Source organism: Siphateles boraxobius, unplaced genomic scaffold (assembly GCF_051911475.1).
Source record: "Siphateles boraxobius isolate OS27281-9 unplaced genomic scaffold, OSU_SipBor_1 9, whole genome shotgun sequence".
Lineage (NCBI taxonomy): Eukaryota > Metazoa > Chordata > Actinopteri > Cypriniformes > Leuciscidae > Siphateles > Siphateles boraxobius.
In genome coordinates this window covers 3,199,572-3,218,967 of record NW_027509219.1, presented here as the reverse complement: position 1 = coordinate 3,218,967, position 19,396 = coordinate 3,199,572, and the positions used below count along the sequence as shown (strand labels likewise).

The following is a 19,396-nucleotide window of genomic DNA, read 5'->3' as shown; positions in this document are numbered from 1 at the left end:
AAGTCACTTAACCTCCCTACTAGAATGCCGGGTCGAAAAATAACCAATTTTTCCATATTAGTCATTTTGGCCATCGGCCATTTTGAATTTTGTTATAAAATGCTATATTTTAAATGAACACATTGGCATATCATTTCTAAACTCTGTAAGTGTCATCTGCACCATGCCCTGAAGGAACTTCAAAAAGTTTAGAGATAGCACCACCTTGAGGTCAAAAATTATAATGAGATTTCCAAGAATGCTAATAACTTTTGTTTAAATTAGCTTATTGTAAAGAAACTGGTCTAAATAGATTCCAAGAACATAGATTCCAATTTTGCTATAGTCGGCCAAACGTCCTGTCCGCCATTTTGAATTCTCTTTAAAAACCTACTTTTTCTGGTCTGATTTTCACCAAAATCAAATCATGTCATCTTCAGATCATGCCGGCAAAAATTTGGGGATTTTGTGTCGGTAGACAAAACCATTTTTCATATACAGCATCAACAAAATTATGCCAAAATGACTCTGAGGCTGTATCTCTGCAATGCTTTGGCGTATTGACAAACAAACTTTGTATGTGTCATTGTCACCTTAGTCTGACCACACTACAGTCAAGTACAGCCACACTTCAGTCAAGATCATCACGAATCATCACGTGGTCATTCCAAGATTGCTGCATGTCCGTTTGTCTTCTCTTTGTCTGCTCTTTGTTTGCTCATTTTTAACTTCTTTAAAGGATTTTAGGGCACTGAAATATTCCAGATAGTGTCTTCATCTAATCTTATCTAAGTTTTTGTGACTATGGATATTCTACCCAATCATTTTTGTAAGCTCTTGGCCTATCATTTGGTTTGAGGCCTATCTTCATGCTGCAGCCCAGGGATCTGCAGCAGTGTGGCTCGTCTTCAGCCTAGATCTGTGACGGGTTCTTGAAACAGGATTTACAGCAAGATAACAACATCTATCTCCAGCTGCATTGTGGTTTGCTTCCAGCACACGCTAAAGCCTATGCTAGCTGGCTTTTTTGAGAGGTTCTCGGCCTACTCCACCTGGACTGAGGCCTACATGGACCTGCTGCATTGTGGCTCCACCCTAGATCTGTGGCAGGGGTTTTCGAATCAGGATTTACATCAAGATAACAACACAGAGATCCATCTCTAGATGCATTGTGGCTTGCTTCCAGCACACATTGAAGCCTGTGCTACCCTACTAAAGCTTCCGAATCATGTTTTTCTTTTGAAAAAATCTACTGGTTCTCTGGATTTTGTCACTCGCCTTTTTGCTGCATGTACAGTATCAGGACCCCGAGCATGCTCGTAAACGCACTCTGGGATCTGCCACAGCATTTCACTGTTGGGGAACATTAGACTTCATTCTACAATCGAGAGATGTCCCATCCTATTGGATTACTAAATCTGTTGGACTTACTTCCACCCAGGTATTTCAAACTCATCCGTATTTTTCAATTATGCTGCTGCAGGTGCTCTTTAACTCTAACTTGTTACTGGCTTGGCCCTTCGTAAAAGACAGACAATGACTTTGTTCTGGTGTTGCCCCTTAGACGCATGTTAATTATTATATGTTATTTATCTCTGGTAATGTTCATCCAAATCCTGGGCCAGCTAATTTAGTTACTGCCCTGCTGTCATTTAGTGAATTTTGTGACCATAATTCATTGGGTTTTCTACATGTAAATATCTGCAATCTGCTAAATTCTAAGCATTTAGACACTTTAAAAACATTGGTGCACACAGCTAATCCTGATGTTCTTGCTATCTCTGAATCCTGGCTTAAAAAATGTAACACTGATCTTCACACCAGGCTATAATGTGTTTCGTCAGGACAGAGCTACCAGGGGTGGTGGTAGCTATTGTATGTTAAGGATCATCTGCAATGTACTGTTGCTCTGTCTAAGTCAGTTCCTAAAAAACTTGAACTACTGGTACTAAAGCTTAGGCTGTCAACTACTTTCTCTCTCTCTGTTGCTGTTTGCTATAGAGCACCTTCAGCTCCAGCCTATGCACTCACAGCCTTTAGTCAACTCCTAGCTCCATACATATCCTCTGAGTTTGTCCTTATGTGTGATCTAAACTGGGATATGATCAATCCCCCAGATACAATTTTGCAACAGTTTGATGCTCTAAACCTTACTCAAATTATATCTGAGCCCACCAGACCTAATCCTAAATCTTACTCATCATCCACTCTGATTGGCCTCCTTTTGACTAACACCCAATCTAATTATCAAGCCGGAGTTTTCAGTCAAATAAGTGATCACTGCATTGTTGCATGTATACACTCTGGACTCTGATTCAAAAGGCCCCCAGTAATTGTAACCAAGCGCTCTCTGAAAATCTTGACATGCAATCTTCTCTCCAAGATGTTGCGGCTTTGTCCTGGGACAGAATTAATTCCTTTACTTTCTTGGAAGAGGCATTGTCTTTTTTCAAAAACACCTTCAGTCTGACTATGAGTAAGCATCCCCCTCTGAAAAAAATTTGAATCAAAAACTGATATAGTCCCTTGTAAGACTGGAAAGACTGTAAGGACTTTAAGAGAGGGCCACTCTCTGAGAAAACAAAGGAAATTAACATTTGAACTCCCCCTCATGCCCTATTGAGACGAAGGTCTCACCTCCCTCATCCTAATCTACATTTCTCTCCCCCATTCTTCATCCTGGCAGAGATCTCCCAAACTCACACAAGAATCTAAATGGTTTAATGTGAATGATTATCATCAAGGTTTATGTTTGGTATTATTTGAAATGTCTCGGTGCGACTGGTACAAATGTCTCATTCCCAAAGAAGTAAAACAAAAGGTAATAAGGTCTTTAAGAGTTTAGGAATAACTGGCACACAAAGGAATGTGATCTCTAGGCACTCCCAAAGGTGCAAATTCATGAATGCTAATTTCCACTATTCTTAGCAGATGGTCAACTTCTACCCCCAGTAATGGTGGGGGAATACAGTAAATTTCCACTAAACTCAAGTTTTACATATCAAATAAGGTCTGGCTATATAAGGAAAATGCAACGAGAGCTCAGGGCTGTTTTTTGTATTCAGATTAGCCTGTGTGGTTGAGGGTCTCGCGACTCTCAGCTCACGTAGCCATACAGTGTCGGGTAAAGGATTTTCCTTTTTGTTCTAGAACATTTGATGGTTTGCATTGATTATCTTTCAATTGACGATGGAATTGTAATAATACATTTACCTGACATAATAAATTGTTATATTTGATTATTCTAACAGACTTTGACTTTATTTTCATTGGAGTTAAAAGGAACAGTCAAACATTAACGTATATTTAATGATGCACAGATATCATTGAAAAACCTTTTCATTTTATGGAATCAGATGAAACGAGTTAATACATAAGATAAAATGTATTGCATTTAACCAATACTTTGCCGCGAGAAAAGACAGTAACACGCAAATACCTTCACCGCTAATTCGAATACCACCATTGGATCGAGTTAGACGGCCTTACAAAGTGGTGACCTCGACGTGATGTCGCAACAAATGAATTTCGCAAGCAACGTCTTTTCCAGCAAAGTATAGGGGTTTTAAAATCAACACGAGGTTTGAACATCTTCTCTTTCTTCTGCCGCTGTGGTAAGTCAACTTTTTCTTCCCTTTTGAGAAGTGTTAAGAAAATGTTGTTTGCATTGTTACGGGTCGGAGAGCCCTTTGTTTAGTCCGGAACTGAAATACGTGAGGACGTGATAGCGGCAGCGCAGATGAAGAATGAAAACCCTTGTTAATAGATTAAAGATATCCTTGTTTGCCTAAGCAACAAAAAACGAAACCTAAAATCGGAATAACATCTTCCAAATGTTTTTCGTGTAACGTTACTTGATGAGGAGCTGTAAAACAAACCCTAAAAGTTTTCAATTCAGCCGCATGTTTGTCGCCATTGTTGTATTGGCTTTGTTGAAACAAACCAGCAACACGTGAAGAGAATCAGGAAACAACAGAAAGAAAAATCTAAATTTGTAAACGATCGGAAAACACATGATTTTATAAATAAAAGGCAGGCCGATGATGCATTGTTTATAAAAAGCTAAATTTGGAAAAACAGGATGATATGATTTACAGGCTAAAATCGGATCTCAAGGCTAAGCTAAATGCTATTGTCCATGCTGTTTCCAAAACAAGGCTAAGCTAAATGCTTTTGTCCATGCTGTTTCCAAAACAAGGCTAAGCTAAATGCTATTGTCCATGCATTCAAAAAACGCTTAACCCTTTGTGTGACCACCAGCACACCATGGGCCCTAGGCCACATTGAATAATATTCTATAATAAACCTAAACTAATCTTTACAAACTCTATATTGCATTCGAAAGCTTCCACTTTAACACAGATGGGATTAAAAGGCAATAATGCAATAATTTGTATTTTCAAATTTGGAGTTGTGCTTCACACATTGTCAGGGCTGCCAACTCTCACGCATTGAGCGTGAGACACACGCAATTGACCCAATTCTCACGCTCTCACGCCACACCCCCGATTTCTCACGCTTAAGTGTCAACCCGGTAGGTAAAATGCCTGAAAGATGAGTTTATCTATATATCTACCTGTTGAGCCACTCGCGATCGACTAGTTATACCGCAAATTAGTTAAATATCCCGTAATCTAAAGTAAAGATATTGTGCTCCAAACCGCGCGCACGGCAGAGGTAAGCGAGCGAGAGACCTTGCGTGTGCAGACCACCCCCCCCCCCCCTCCGTTGGAGTAGTCTCACGCCAAGCTAAACTCAAAAGTTGGCAGCCCTGCATTGTAATGCACTCATAGAACACACTTTATAGTTGTTTGTGCTACTATATGTGCACATAGGCTAAATGTAAGTTTATTCTTTAAACACAGGATTGCTTTATTGTGGGTGTATTTGGAACACTTAGGTAAAGGCTGTTGATGTTGTATTCTAGGCCATGTATCCTGTGTGAACTGAATTAAACAAGTGTGTGTCTATGCTGAATGTGGTTATAATGTGATTCACAATGAATTTGAAAGTCGAACACAACAAACGCGCATCTCATTAATTCTTGAAAGTCCCGAGACAGAAATACTTTTCATATTCGGAGAACGAAATATTATCACGTTTGAACTAATTCTGGATTGCTCTGAAATTATTTTTCAAAATAGATTACAGGATTCGTATATTTCCACAAGTTTGCGCCAGACATTAGTGACGACTAATACTGAATATCAGATTCAAGTGTACTTGAATGTGGGGAACGAGTTATTTCCGTCCAGAATCAGCAAAATGCTGTTTGATCAACCTGGATTCGGGTGCGTTCCATAGCCTCTGTTCTAATTTAATGTTTTATTAGATAAGTGTACGTGGGTATACCACGGGCTTGTCTAAACCAAAGCCATTTTAAGAAAAGTAAGTTGATCGGCTAACGTCTTTTAATGGTGGTCATGACCTGTCGTCATGATGGACGATTTTCCAGAATTGCGCATGCGCGTGCGGTCTGTGTTTGTGTTTGGAGCTCCGTCGAATTGATTCATTAATCCCTGATTTTCTTCTTTACCACTCATTTATAAACAAGCACTTTCTATTTTTATATCATGTGAACTTATCCTCGACACTATTCCTTATAAAAGACAATCGGATTGCTTTGATATCGCTACTTAGATCCAACTTTCCGAATCTCGGCTACTAGCCTTTAGCCCGCTAGCATTTCACGCATGGCCTCGCGCCTATCGACCCTCTCATTTTACACCCGTTTCACTGAAAGGATACGGGTTATATCCATCATTTCAGTCCTAAATTAGTAGTGATATTGGTAGTATCACTACTAATTTACTGTTCATCTGTTATAATGGCGAACATATCGGATGTGTGTCTAACGTTATCTCTGAGTGCAGGTGAGGACACATTCGAGCTATTTTCGGTACGATTGGAGCTGGAGTCGGTGGAGAAGCAGATCCGTGTTCTGCTGGTGAAGCAAGCCGAGCTGCGAGATCGGCGATCAGCGCTTGAAACATCACGCGCCGATGCTCACAAGTCAGTGGTTAGTAACTTTTTGACTCCGACTTCGTCTACTCCATGCGTTTCTCTGCCCAGGAGGACGCGATCATCTCTGCCTTCACTCACTCCGGCACCGAGGCAACACCATGGACCCTGGGTGATCCCACAGCGGAAGACATGAGCCAGGACCAGTCCAAGGACCTCCCCGCCCCTCCTGGTCTTCGTGATCTCCACCCGGAACCGCTTCTCCCCTTTTCTTGAGTCGGAACGTGACGCCGCCGTGATCATCAGCACTTCCATGGTCCGTCATGTCCGTGCTACCTCAGGTAAACGTAAGGTGCGCACTCACTGCTTTCCTGGTGCTCGTGTTCTTGATGTCGCTGCACAGATTCCCGAGATCCTGAACGGTGACGAGCGCGTCGGAGCTGTCGTGCTACACGCGGGAACGAACGACATCAGGCTGCGGCAGACGGAAGTTCTGAAGAAGGACTACAGAAGCCTGATCGAGACGGTTCGCAGCACATCGCCTGAAGCAACGATCATCGTGTCTGGACCGCTTCCCACGTACCGACTAGGACAAGAAAGGTTCAGTAGATTATTTGCTCTAAATGAATGGTTAATGTCATGGTGTAATGAACAGAAACTGCTCTTTGTAAATAATTGGAATCCTTTCTGGGAGCGACCTAGGCTCTACCGTGCTGATGGCTTGCACCCCAGCAGAATCGGAGCGGCTGTTCTGTTGGACAACATCTCCAAGACGTTACACACCATATGACTAGTAAGTCAAAGTCCAAATCACAGTCTTTGCTGTCCCAACTTAATTGATATAAGTAGTGTAGAACATTATATAGAAACTGTGTCTATTCCTCGCTTAGTGAGGCCAAACAATAAATCTAGTGTAGGATCTAGCAAAAATCTTATTGTAATTAAACCAGGAAATCTAAATATCAGTGAACAAAAACAATTTCTAAAGCTAGGTCTTCTAAACATTAGATCGCTCACACCTAAGGCGGTTATTGTAAATGAAATGGTCACAGATAATAGTTTCGATGTACTTTGCCTTACTGAAACCTGGCTTAAACCAAATGATTATTTCGGTCTAAATGAGTCTACTCCACCAGGATACTGTTATAAGCATGAGCCCCGTCTGATCGGTCGTGGCGGCGGTGTTGCAACAATCTTTAGAGATATTCTTAATGTTACTCAGAAAACAGGTCACAGGTTTAATTCGTTTGAAGTACTTGTGCTAAATGTTACGCTCTTAGATGTAAGAAACAAATCCATATTATCTCTAGCCTTGGCTACCCTATATAGACCTCCAGGGCCCTCTGCTGACTTCCTAAAATAGTTTCCATACTTTCTCTCAGATCTATTGGTCAATGTCGATAAAGCAATAATTGTTGGAGACTTTAACATACACGTAGATAATACAAATGATGCGTTAGGGGCTGCGTTTACAGATTTATTAAACTCCTTTGGGGTCACGGAAAACGTCAGTGGTCCCACTCATCGTCTAAATCATACACTAGATTTAATTATATCATATGGAACCAATCCAACTGATATAAATATTATACCGCAAAGTGACGATCTCACTGATCATTACATGGTATCTTGCGTAATACGTACTGCTGAAATTTGTCCTGTTGCGCCACGTTATCGACCAGGCAGAACAATCCTTCCAACCACTATAGATAGATTCTCAAATAGCTTACCTGATCTATCTCAGCTGCTCAGTGCCCCCAAACAAACAGATGAACTAGAGGAAATGACTAGCAGTTTGAGCACCATGTTCTCTAGTACACTAGATATTGTTGCACCAATTAGATTAAAAAAGGTTAGAGAGAAAACTAAAGCACCATGGTACAACAGTGCTACGCATGCAATCAAGAGAGAAACTCGTAACTTAGAGCGTAAATGGAAACAAACTAATTTAGAGGTCTTTAGAATCGCGTGGAAAGACAGTATGTCACGTTATAAAAAGGCTCTAAAAGCAGCCAGGGCTGAGCATCTCCGCAAACTAATAGAAAATAACCAAAATAATCCAAGGTTTTTATTCAACACCGTGCCTAGACTAACAAATAAACAAACATCACCAGAGCAAAATATTCCGTTACAATATAGTAGTAATGATTTTATGAATTACTTCGATGTGAAAATAGAAAGCATCCGAAACACAATTGTAGATATACAATCCTCTATGATGTCTTATGATTCAACCTCAATTATGGCCCCTCTAGAACAACTACACCGCTTTACAACTATAGGACAGGAAGAGCTAAATAAACTTTTCATTGCATCTAAACCAACAACATGTTTATTAGATCCAATACCCACTAAACTACTGAAAGAAGTGTTACCTGTAGTGGAAGAGCCTCTTCTTAATATTATTAACTCATCTTTATTTTTAGGTCATGTTCCAAAAATATTCAAGCTGGCAGTAATAAAACCTCTTATTAAGAAACCGCAATTAGATCCAAATAACCTAGCAAATTACAGACCCATCTCAAATCTTCCATTTATGTCGAAAATACTAGAAAAAGTTGTGTCCGCTCAATTGTGCTCTTTCTTGCAAGAAAATGAGATATATGAAAAATTCCAGTCGGGATTCAGACCGCATCATAGCACAGAAACTGCGCTAGTCAAAATTACAAATGATTTACTTTTAGCTTCTGACCAAGTCTGTATCTCAATACTAGTTCTACTCGATCTTAGCGCTGCGTTCGACACTATAGATCATAAAATACTCTTGGATCGACTACAAAACTACACTGGTGTTCAGGGACAGGCATTAAGCTGGTTTAGATCGTACTTATCAGACCGTTACCATTTTGTCTGTTTAAATGGGGAAAAATCAAAGATAACGTCAGTAGACTATGGAGTGCGGCAAGGATCGGTGTTAGGCCCTCTGCTATTCTCAATATACATGCTGCCACTTGGTAATATTATAAGAAAACATGGAATTAATTTCCACTGTTATGCTGATGACACTCAATTATATATCTCATCACGACCAGATGAAAACACTAACTTATCTAAATTGACAGAGTGTCTAAATGATATAAAATGCTGGATGACGTGTAATTTCCTGCTATTAAATTCAGATAAAACGGAGGTACTACTTATTGGTCCAAAAAACTACCCACAAAATCCCTTACAATACAACTTTAATTTAGAAGGATGTCCTGTTACTTTATCCACTACAGTAAAAGACCTGGGTGTTATACTAGACCGCAACTTGACTCTCGAAAATCATATTTCATATATTACAAGAACAGCCTTTTTCCACCTTAGAAACATTGCTAAGCTAAGTAACATGCTATCTGTTTCTGATGCAGAAAAGTTAGTTCATGCATTCATGACCTCGAGACTAGATTACTGTAATGCTTTATTAGCTGGTTGTCCTGAATCCTCAATAAACAAGCTACAGTTAGTGCAAAATGCAGACGCTAGAGTTCTTACTAGATCAAGAAAATATGATCATATAACACCTATTTTATCATCTCTACACTGGTTACCTATTAAGTTACGTATCAATTACAAAGTATTCCTACTGACCTATAAAGCCCTAAATGGTTTAGCTCCTGTGTATTTAACAGACCTTCTATCGCCATACAATCCATCGCGCTCTTTAAGATCACTAAATTCGAGGCTTCTGGTCATTCCTAGGATATCTAAGTCCACTAGAGGAGGGAGGGCGTTCTCACATTTAGCTCCTAAACTCTGGAATAGCCTTCCTGATATTGTTCGAGACTCAGACTCGCTGTCCCAGTTTAAAACTAGATTAAAGACGCATCTCTTTAACCAAGCATTCACTTAATGCTTAACCTTTAATACTACTGCTGAATCAGTTCGAATGCATTAACATTATGAACATCAGCTATGCTAATTATTTCCCATCTGCCTTTCTGCTGTTATCTCGGGACGCTAGTCCCGAGGTAAATAGCGTTCGTCAGCTCCAGTTTGTATCCAGCCTCTCACGGAGACTTCAGATGCCCCAACGCCTGTGAAGAGACGACTCGACGCCTGTGAAGAGATGACTCAAAGCCGGCGATATGTTATGCCATAAATTAATACATGATTAACTAACTGTATTTTCTATGTACATTTCCGAAATGCACTTTCTGTAAAGCTGCTTTGAGACAATGTGTATTGTGAAAAGCGCTATACAAATAAATTTGAATTGAATTGAATTGAATTGAATTGACCTATACTAATTGAAACAATTAATTTAAGTTCCTGAGGTGGCGTTCAAGGGGGCTATTCAAGTGTCTGTTATTGTGTACGTGTGAATACGGCACATCTCAGATATTTAGCCAATTACCTCTGTTTTGATAAGTCAGACTTGTGAGATTGTGTCGTGCATCCTTAGAAGAAGGACTGCAAAGTGACATAGTTTCCTGATCTATAAACGAAAAATATAAAGTCAGAGAAAATAGAATAATCAAACGTTAAAATGACTTTGCCTTCATATAGTCTGAATTTTTGTATCCTTGGTGGAAAACTCCAAAAGCTGCGGTAAAACCACGCAAAGGAACATAGATGAGAATCAGAAACTGTGAACGCGCATCTCATTAATCCTGAAACAAAAAACCTTTTCATATTCAAAGCTTCAGGGAACGAAATTTCCCCAAATATTAATTGGAACAAGTATAATGATCCTGTCCTGTTTACATTATGGGCCGAAAAGGTCGAGCCTACACTGTACAAACTCAATAAAAAAGGTCTTAACATGGACGCCAATGACAATGAAATTTCCACTTGGTGGAAAACAGTTGGTAGTAAGCAGAAGAAATCAAAACATGGTGAAATAATTGAGGCTTTAAACTTCATGAGTTATAAACGGCAAGATAAGTCAACAACATTTCTATCTTCGCGTATGGATATTAAATGTGAAGAAGTGCATTCTAAAAATGCAGAGGAAAAAATGTCTGAGGCAAAGATTCAAGATCTCCAAACACAGCAAGATAAATTACTAGCTGAGCAGTTAGCCCTGACTGAAAAGTGTAAAAATCACAAATACACCATTGCAGATCTTAAGACTAAACTAAATGCTAAAAAGTTCATGTCTCCCAAAACGCTCAACAGCGATGAGACTAAAAATTTGCACTTCTTAAATGAGCGAGCCTGCTCTAACAATCCTGTATCTTTTCAGACAGGTGAAGCATGTGATAAAGTTTTGAACAGAGTGCCTGTTTCAGCCTTTAAGGTGATACGGCACCCAAATGGCACAGAGTCAACCATTCGGCGTCCTCTAACGGTAACTGAATGTAGCTTGTTTAAAGCAGAGATTGGACCATTCCCCTTGAAAGGGCCATTCGAACCATGGTGGAGACGCATTGTTAGTCTAAAACATGCATTTCAGCTTGAACCAAAAGATATTTGGCAAATTGTTATCAGCTTAATTCCAGACGTTCTGAACTATAAGATACCACAGGCTTTGATGACAGGGAACATTGTGCAGTCAGTGTATCAAGATGAGCCTGAGGGTGAAATCTTTAATAGACTAAAACAATGTCTTCGCGATCTACGTGGTTGTAGTCCTGTTGGATGGGAATTGATTTTCAATCGGAAACAGAGTACTGAAGAATCGTTCGAGACGTATGCAGAAAAAATGTTTGAACTGTTTGAGGAGTATTCTGGAATTGAAGGTGTTAACCACAACAATGTAACTCTCCTTGATTTACTACTTACAAATGCAGGACCACGTGTACAGCAATCGCTCATGTATGGTGCTTCTCTAGCAAAAAATACATTCGAAGGTATTGTTAGGTATTGTTAGGTACATCTATTGTACATCTTCACACTAACAGATCCGGATAGCTTCACACACATAGGATGGGAAAGCTGATCCCATGACATAGCATACGCTATTCACAACACTCTGCCAACTCATGGGAAAACATTGGAATATACATATTAATGGCTACAGTCACAAATCAATGCAATGCATCAAAAAGCAGAGGCAGACCTGCTATTAAATTTCAAAATGTTTAAACTTTCTGATTGTTATTAGGGTGGTTGGAAAATCAGAGGGCCCCTGATTTCTCAACAAACCACTAATAACAGAAACATCATAACTAAGTAGATCGCTTTGTGTGAGCGCTTCAATCAATTACAGAATTTAAAATTCAACCCTGTCATTGACTGTGACTTAGCCAACAACACACACACACACACACACACACACACTCTCTCTCTCTCTCTCTCTCTCTCTTTCACACAAACTCTCACACTCACACACAGACACACATACACACCCTCACACAAACACACACTCTCACACCTGTTGCAAGGAATGAACAATGTCCATTCTTGAATACATTTAAGCATGTTCCAAGTCACTTCTTAGATTTGCATAAGTGGCTGGCATTGGAAGATTCCTGAACAAACACTGATTATTATATACATATGCATTTATTGAATAGTATTGTTGTTATTACATGACTTCTTGATCCATAGAATCTATTTGATTGCTTTGATTACACTGACCTCTTGCTGCATTCCCTTTATATAATTCAGACCAAAAAATATATATATTTAAGAATTGGATATTTAATATGAGACATCCTTACCATTCAGGACCCTGAGAAACATATGAGACAGATGTACCATTCGCACTTGCTGATAAGAACATGGTATTTTACATTGAACATGACATGATTTTGTTTTGTTGCATTATGCGTTTCTATGCATTTCTTCACGAGTTCAAGTTCATATGTGTTCAATCGTGAAGCGGACATTTAAGATGCTTTTCAGATGTCTCACACAAGGCAGTGTGAAGCCAAGGAGAGCCCCTTCACTCCCCTGAGGTCTGTCCAGACAACCGCACCGCTGGAGGTGACAGGATTGGTCAAGAAGGGACAGATTATCGCCCTGGGGAAGGTGCCAGGGAAACGGAAGTTTCTCCATGAAGGAATGACACGTCAACTGAACAAGTCAAAAGGTCCAGATTGAGTCTATGAACTTTGCTCACATCACTGGATCACCGGAAGAAAGCCTGAATGCCTTCTTCCACGTGCTGGACTCAAGCTACATACACCTGGTGAGGCCAGGTGTTCTGCAGGTGAACAAAGCCCTCTCGCTTCTACAGATGCTAACATTGCAAAGACAATTTTGAGTTACACCAAGGATTACGACAAACGTCACACTATGACCCCTTAAGTGTCTGAATGTGACCCACGGGGTCAAGGAAGGATCTGTAAGACTGGAAAAACTGTAAGGACTTTAAGAGAGGGCTACTCTCTGAGAAAACAAAGGAAATTAACATTTGCACTATTGAGACGAAGGTCTCACCTCCCTCATCCTAATCTACATTTCTCTCCCCCATTCTTCATCCTGGCAAAGATCTCCCAAACTCACACAAGAATCTAAATGGTTTAATGTGAATGATTATCATCAAGGTTTATACATGTTTGGTATTATTTGAAATGTCTCAGTGCGACTGGTACAAATGTCTCATTCCCAAAGAAGTAAAACAAAAGGTAATAAGGTCTTTAAGAGTTTAGGAATAACTGGCACACAAAGGAATGTGATCTCTAGGCACTCCCAAAGGTGCAAATTCATGAATGCTAATTTCCACTATTCTTAGCAGAGGGTCAACTTCTACCCCCAGTAATGGTGGGGGAATACAGTAAATTTCCACTAAACTCAAGTTTTACATATCAAATAAGGTCGGGCTATATAAGGAAAATGCAACGAGAGTTCAGGGCTGTTTTCTGTATTCAGATTAGCCTGTGTGGTTGAGGGTCTCGCGACTCTCAGCTCACGTAGCCATACAGTGTCAGGTAAAGGATTTTCCTTTTTGTTCTAGAACATTTGATGGTTTGCATTGATTATCTTTCAATTGATGATGGAATTGTAATAATACATTTACCTGACATATTAAATTGTTATATTTGATTATTCTAACAGACTTTGACTTTATTTTCATTGGAGTTAAAAGGAATAGTCAAACATTAACGTATATTTAATGATGCACAGATATCATTGAAAAACCTTTTCATTTTATGGAGTCAGATGAAACGAGTTAATACAAAAGATAAAATTTATTGCATTTAACCAAAAATACTTTGCCGCGAGAAAAGACAGGAACACGCAAAGACCTTCACCGCTAATTCGAATACCGCCATTGGATCGAGTTAGACGGCCTTACACCCTGGTTTTCCAATTACCTGGCTGAGATTATTCATCGTAAAAATGCCCTCTGGAGAAAGGCCTGCTCCACCAAATCGCCTGTTGACTGGCTGGCCTTCCGTCAATGCAGAAATTAAGCAACACAGGCTATGAGAAATGCCAAAATCTCTCATTTTAAAGAGAAACTCACCACATGTGTCACAGATATCTTGAGAAATGGATGATACCAGACTTTCCACCCAATATGAGGGCTTCTTATGTACACAAATGAGGTTTAAAATGAATTGTAAAACCTCAGAAGGAATCTCCTCATTTGGATCATGGAGATAATGTGCCCTCGGAGGCCAAGGTAGTGTCTCAGAGGTTTTAAAGGCTGTTAAGATTTTCTTGTGAAGACCATGGCTGACCTCTTTGGTCCAATCAGCAATTCCCAACTCATAAGCGTAACGCACTGTCGTCTTCATGGATTCTAGGGATGTACAAAACAAAAATCTGTCTTTGAATGGGGAGGATGAGAAGTCGATATAATCTTTCAGATCAGGGCAGCATTTGATAACTTCAGTTTTTATATGGTCATGCAACCGAGTAAAAGTTTTACTGATCAGCAGCTTCTTTGAAGTTATTTCACATGCTGCAGCTGGCTGGGGTGCTCGCTTTACCATGTACTGCTTGCGACAGCATTCATGAAACTGTGCCTTCTCTGATTTTGCACAGAAAGTCTTCATCACACAGTTCCGTTGCTTTTTTCTCTATATTTTTGTATGTATTTGATTGGAATTTCTGCTAGCTATATCTGTATTCTAAATCTGTTGCCGGACACTTGCTTCATTGCGCTACTTCTGCAGAATATGCAATAACTGCCTAACAAAACTGAAGAATCCATATGCTCACGTATCTGTCTAATGGAGAAATTTTCTGTTTGACACTTGGTTAAAGCACGGATAGCACTACAGAAAAACATGCGTCGACAGTTTTCATGATACCCACAATCAGCAGACAATTCATCAGGAATTGATTCTAAAACATCTTGCATACCACCACAATCAAACATTTGTGTTTGAAGTTTCTTTTTCAAACCATGGATAGCAGTAAATGCTTTCAGTGGATCAGCCTTAGAAGACAAAGGTATGAACTTGTCATGAACTTGTCATGACACCATGCAGGATGCAGTTTTCCAGAGATGGATTAGGTGCAGGCTACTGCTTTGAAGAACTCTGGCCAGCTGTCCAGTCTTCATCATTTTGTCGGTTTTTCTTTTACATTGTAAGCCCGTCTAAATCGGCCCAATGGAGATTTTCTGATAGAACAGGGTGAAGGTCTCTGCGTGTTACTGTCTTTCCGCGTGGCAAAGTAATTTGATTAAATGAAATACATTTTCTCATATGTATTAACTTGTTATTTCATCTGACTCCATAAATGAAAAAGGTTTTAATGATATCTGTGCATCATAAAATGTGAGCGAATGTTTGACTGTTGTTTTTAACTCTTTACTGAAAATAATGTCAGAGTCGATTAGAATAAAGTCAAATGTTTACAATTTACAAAGGCAAAGATATGCAGAGTTTTCTCTCTGTGACACAGTGAGTATCTCAGCATGGCATGAGAGAGGGGGAGGTGAGACATGCATCTCAAATGGTGCACAAGAGAGAAATTCAAATGTTAATTTCCTTTGTTTTCTCAGAGAGTTGCCCTCTCTTCCAGTTCTTCCAGTTTTTCCAGTCTTACAACATGTTGACTGGTATAGATATATTGTTGCATCACACCCATCTGAAAATCAGTTTATTCATTACAACAATGAAATGTGTAGTACTCAATGTGCAAATATCCATATATCCATATGTTTCATATTTCATTGAAGTCTACCCTCAAACACAGACTGATAATCTGATGACAACCATCAGAAAATTAGTATATTTTCTTAGGTTCTGGAGAAGCTCGCCCAAAAACAGTTAAATGATTTCCTGGATAAAAATCATACATTATTTGACATGCAATCTGGTTTTTAGATGAGACATGGGTGCATAACAGCCATTACAAAGGTCCTTGATGATGTAATTACATAATTAGACAGTAAGCAGGTCTGTATTGCCACCTTAATCATCATTCATTACACACATCAATAACCTTCAATCAAAAGTTAAAGCTAGACTAGCCTTTCTTTTCTGCAATAGCTACCAATGCACCCTTGTTAAGATGACAGTACTGCCAGTTTTGGACTATGGCGATATTATTTACAGAATGGCACCAAACACAGTCCTAAAAAAGCTTGACACACTCTATCATTCTGTCACGTTTCAGTATGTTTGAGTTATGTTCTGTGATCTTGTTTCCCCCTGTCTTTGTGATTTTGGTTTAGTCCTGTTAGTTTTTCCCGCTCCTCGTTTGTGTTCAGTTCTTCGCCTGTGTTCTGTTAATTATCATATTAGTCCCTGTTCATTTAATCCTTGTGTTTTTCCCTCAGTGTTCGTTGGTCGTCGTCCTTGTATGGTTGTTTTCTGAAGTCCTGGAGTTTTGTTATTTTGTTCCTGTTTATTCCTGTAAGTTGAAGATTGTAAAATAAATCAACTATACTGCTATTCCTGTGTCCTCGTCTTCAGCTACCTGCACATAACCTGACGCATTCAGCCATCCGTTTTGCCACTAATGCCCCCTTTCACATTCATCACTGTGACCTGTATAAACTGGTGGGCTGGCCCTCCCTTCATAACCGGCGGCTCCATCATTGGTATCTTTTCATACAAGACAATCCTGGGCAAGACACCTGTAAGATTATGTGTATTTTCAGTTGACTAGGGATGCTCCGATTGATCGGACGCCGATCATGATCGGCCGATATTGGCTAAAAATAGATTGATCGGCGAACCCCAAAAGCGCCGATCAAAAAAGCCGATCATGTGATGTAAATTACTCGCGCGACTTTTTCCCACCTGCATGCGTGGCGCACGGGCACACAACAGCAGAGTGGAGCTTGGCAGTGGCAACATGAGTTCTCCTTCACCGGAACGAATAGGGAGTCTTCCCAACGGATTGAAGCGCGCGTCCGAGTGAAGACCGTGCACCGCGCGAGCCAAAACAGAACGCAGTATCTGCGCCACTGACCACTGCGGCAACGAGAACTTTGATCACTTGACAAAAAAAAAACATTTCAGCACTAGATCGCCTCTTATTTAACAAATGAACAAAATGAATGCTCTGAGTTAACTGGAGATGTTTTTTATTTATTTGTATTGGTACATTCGTGCCGCGAGATTTTTCAAAAGTGGTGGTGGTATTTTTTTTTTTTTGATCTGACGTAGTTGGTTCCTCAACTACATCAGATTCAGATTCAGATTATTTTATTTAATGCCATGTCAGCATTCAAAGCTATTTTCATGGCAAAAATTCAATTATAAAAATACAAATATCATATAAATACAATAAACCAAAACAAAGCCGAAAACATGATGACATGTGCCAGAAGTATGGCATCAAGCAACTCAGAGAGTGGAATATGGGCCTTGCCGGACATTAAAAGGGCTTATGGAAAGATGCAGCGCTTAAGGACAAACACCAACAGAGATGGCTTGTCTGTGATTTTGGTAAAACAAATTCTACAGCATCGACAGAAGTGTGAGACTGACAAATCACAGCGTGAGTACAAAGCAGAGAAAGCAAAGGTTCGAGCACTGGCTGAACAATTGCAGAATGAAAAGAAGGACAAAGAAAGACTCTTAAATGATAATGACAAGCTGTTAAAGTTGCTTTCCACACAGCTGGAATTAAAAGACTGCTCTGGACAAAAAACTCCCATAAAATCTAGCAGCAAGATAGAGAAAGGGTCACTCTACCCATTTAAAGACCTCAAGAAGATTGAGGATCAACAACGTCATTATCTGCTAGGAGAAAGTGACAGCAGCTCGACTGGGAGCCCTGATGACAGTGATGTTAAACCTGAGACACATGCTCATGTCACCAAGAAGAACAAAAAGGTTAGACTCGCTCCTGTAATTGTCAAGAACAGAAGGACTGAAATTGAAGTTGACAATGAGGAGGAGTATGAGTAGAAGGCGAAAGACGAACCCGAATCTTAAAAAAAAACATTAAGAAATATGTTCCATATAGAACATACCAACCTGCTACTCCAGATCAAATTGACAAATGGTCAAAAGAATTGGCAGACGTGTACAAGCAACCACGGAAAGCTTGCCAATTTCTTCAACGCTTACAGAAAATCTACAATTTACATCCACTAGATGGAGTAATGATTGCTAATGTGAACTTAAGGGATAATGACCAAAAGAGACTAACAGAAAGTGTCGAAAGAAGGATTGGTGAGGTTCAAGAAAACATCGAGTCTGGATGGGAAGCTGTACGAACATTCTTGTTTGAACTGAAACCTGCAGAGGTTAATTGGGCTAGAATTACCTCATGTATGCGGAAGACTGGAGAAAGTGTTGCAGAGTTCGATGAATGTTTCAGACAAATTTGGTTGGAACATGCTGGTTTAAATGACAGCGAGGATCTTGACAAGGACACTAGCATGCCTCTGAAAACTGCTTTTGTAAAAGGACTGAAACCTGAAGTTTCAAAAGCACTCAAAATCCGATATGACGACTGGGACAGTGTTAGAACATCTTTTCATAAGATTGTTGAGTGGTCAGCAAAGATTGAAAGAACACAGGAAGTCAAACTCAGAGCATTGCGATCGAAGAACATGTCATACCACAACAAGACAATGTGGAATGAGCATGAAGAAAATGAAGATAATAAACAGTCAAAAACTCAAGGAAGATGCAGGTATTGCAACGAAGAAGGACAATGGGTTCATGATTGCAAGCTGAGTTTAAAACATCAAAGTGATGATGAAGACAACCTGTTGAGGAGGTTTCAGCAGCTGACAGCCAAACAAAAACAGATTCTGCTAAAAGCTGTTGAGCCGCAGGGAAACTGTTGAGCCTCTCTCTGCAGGACCAACTAGTGACATCTCATCCGACAACTGGTGGACTCCATGTGTATGCAAAAATGACAAATGAAGACACCACCCCAAAGGTAAAAGCATACACAGAAGTCTCAACAACTGAAGCCAAAGAGGATGTCTTAGTAGAAGGTGCTGCTATACAAGCCGTAAAGGAGAGAGGTGCACATACAGCAGCATTAATGTCTCGTTTCCACTGAGCGGTACGGTACGGTACAGTTCGGTACGGTACGCAATTATTTGCGTTTCCACTGTCAAAAGTTGTGAATGGTACCAAAAAGCCGAACCGTACCGTACCACTTTTTGGGTACCCTTCCGTTGGGGTACCTAGCACAGTGGTACGGTACTACC

At 39.9% G+C, this 19,396-nt stretch overlaps 1 pseudogene; it reads left to right on the top strand.

Annotated features, from left to right (window-relative positions):
* The first annotated feature begins 12,916 nt into the window (after nucleotides 1–12,916).
* On the top strand, nucleotides 12,917–19,024 carry LOC143732628 (uncharacterized; annotated as a pseudogene).
* Nucleotides 19,025–19,396: the final 372 nt, after the last annotated feature.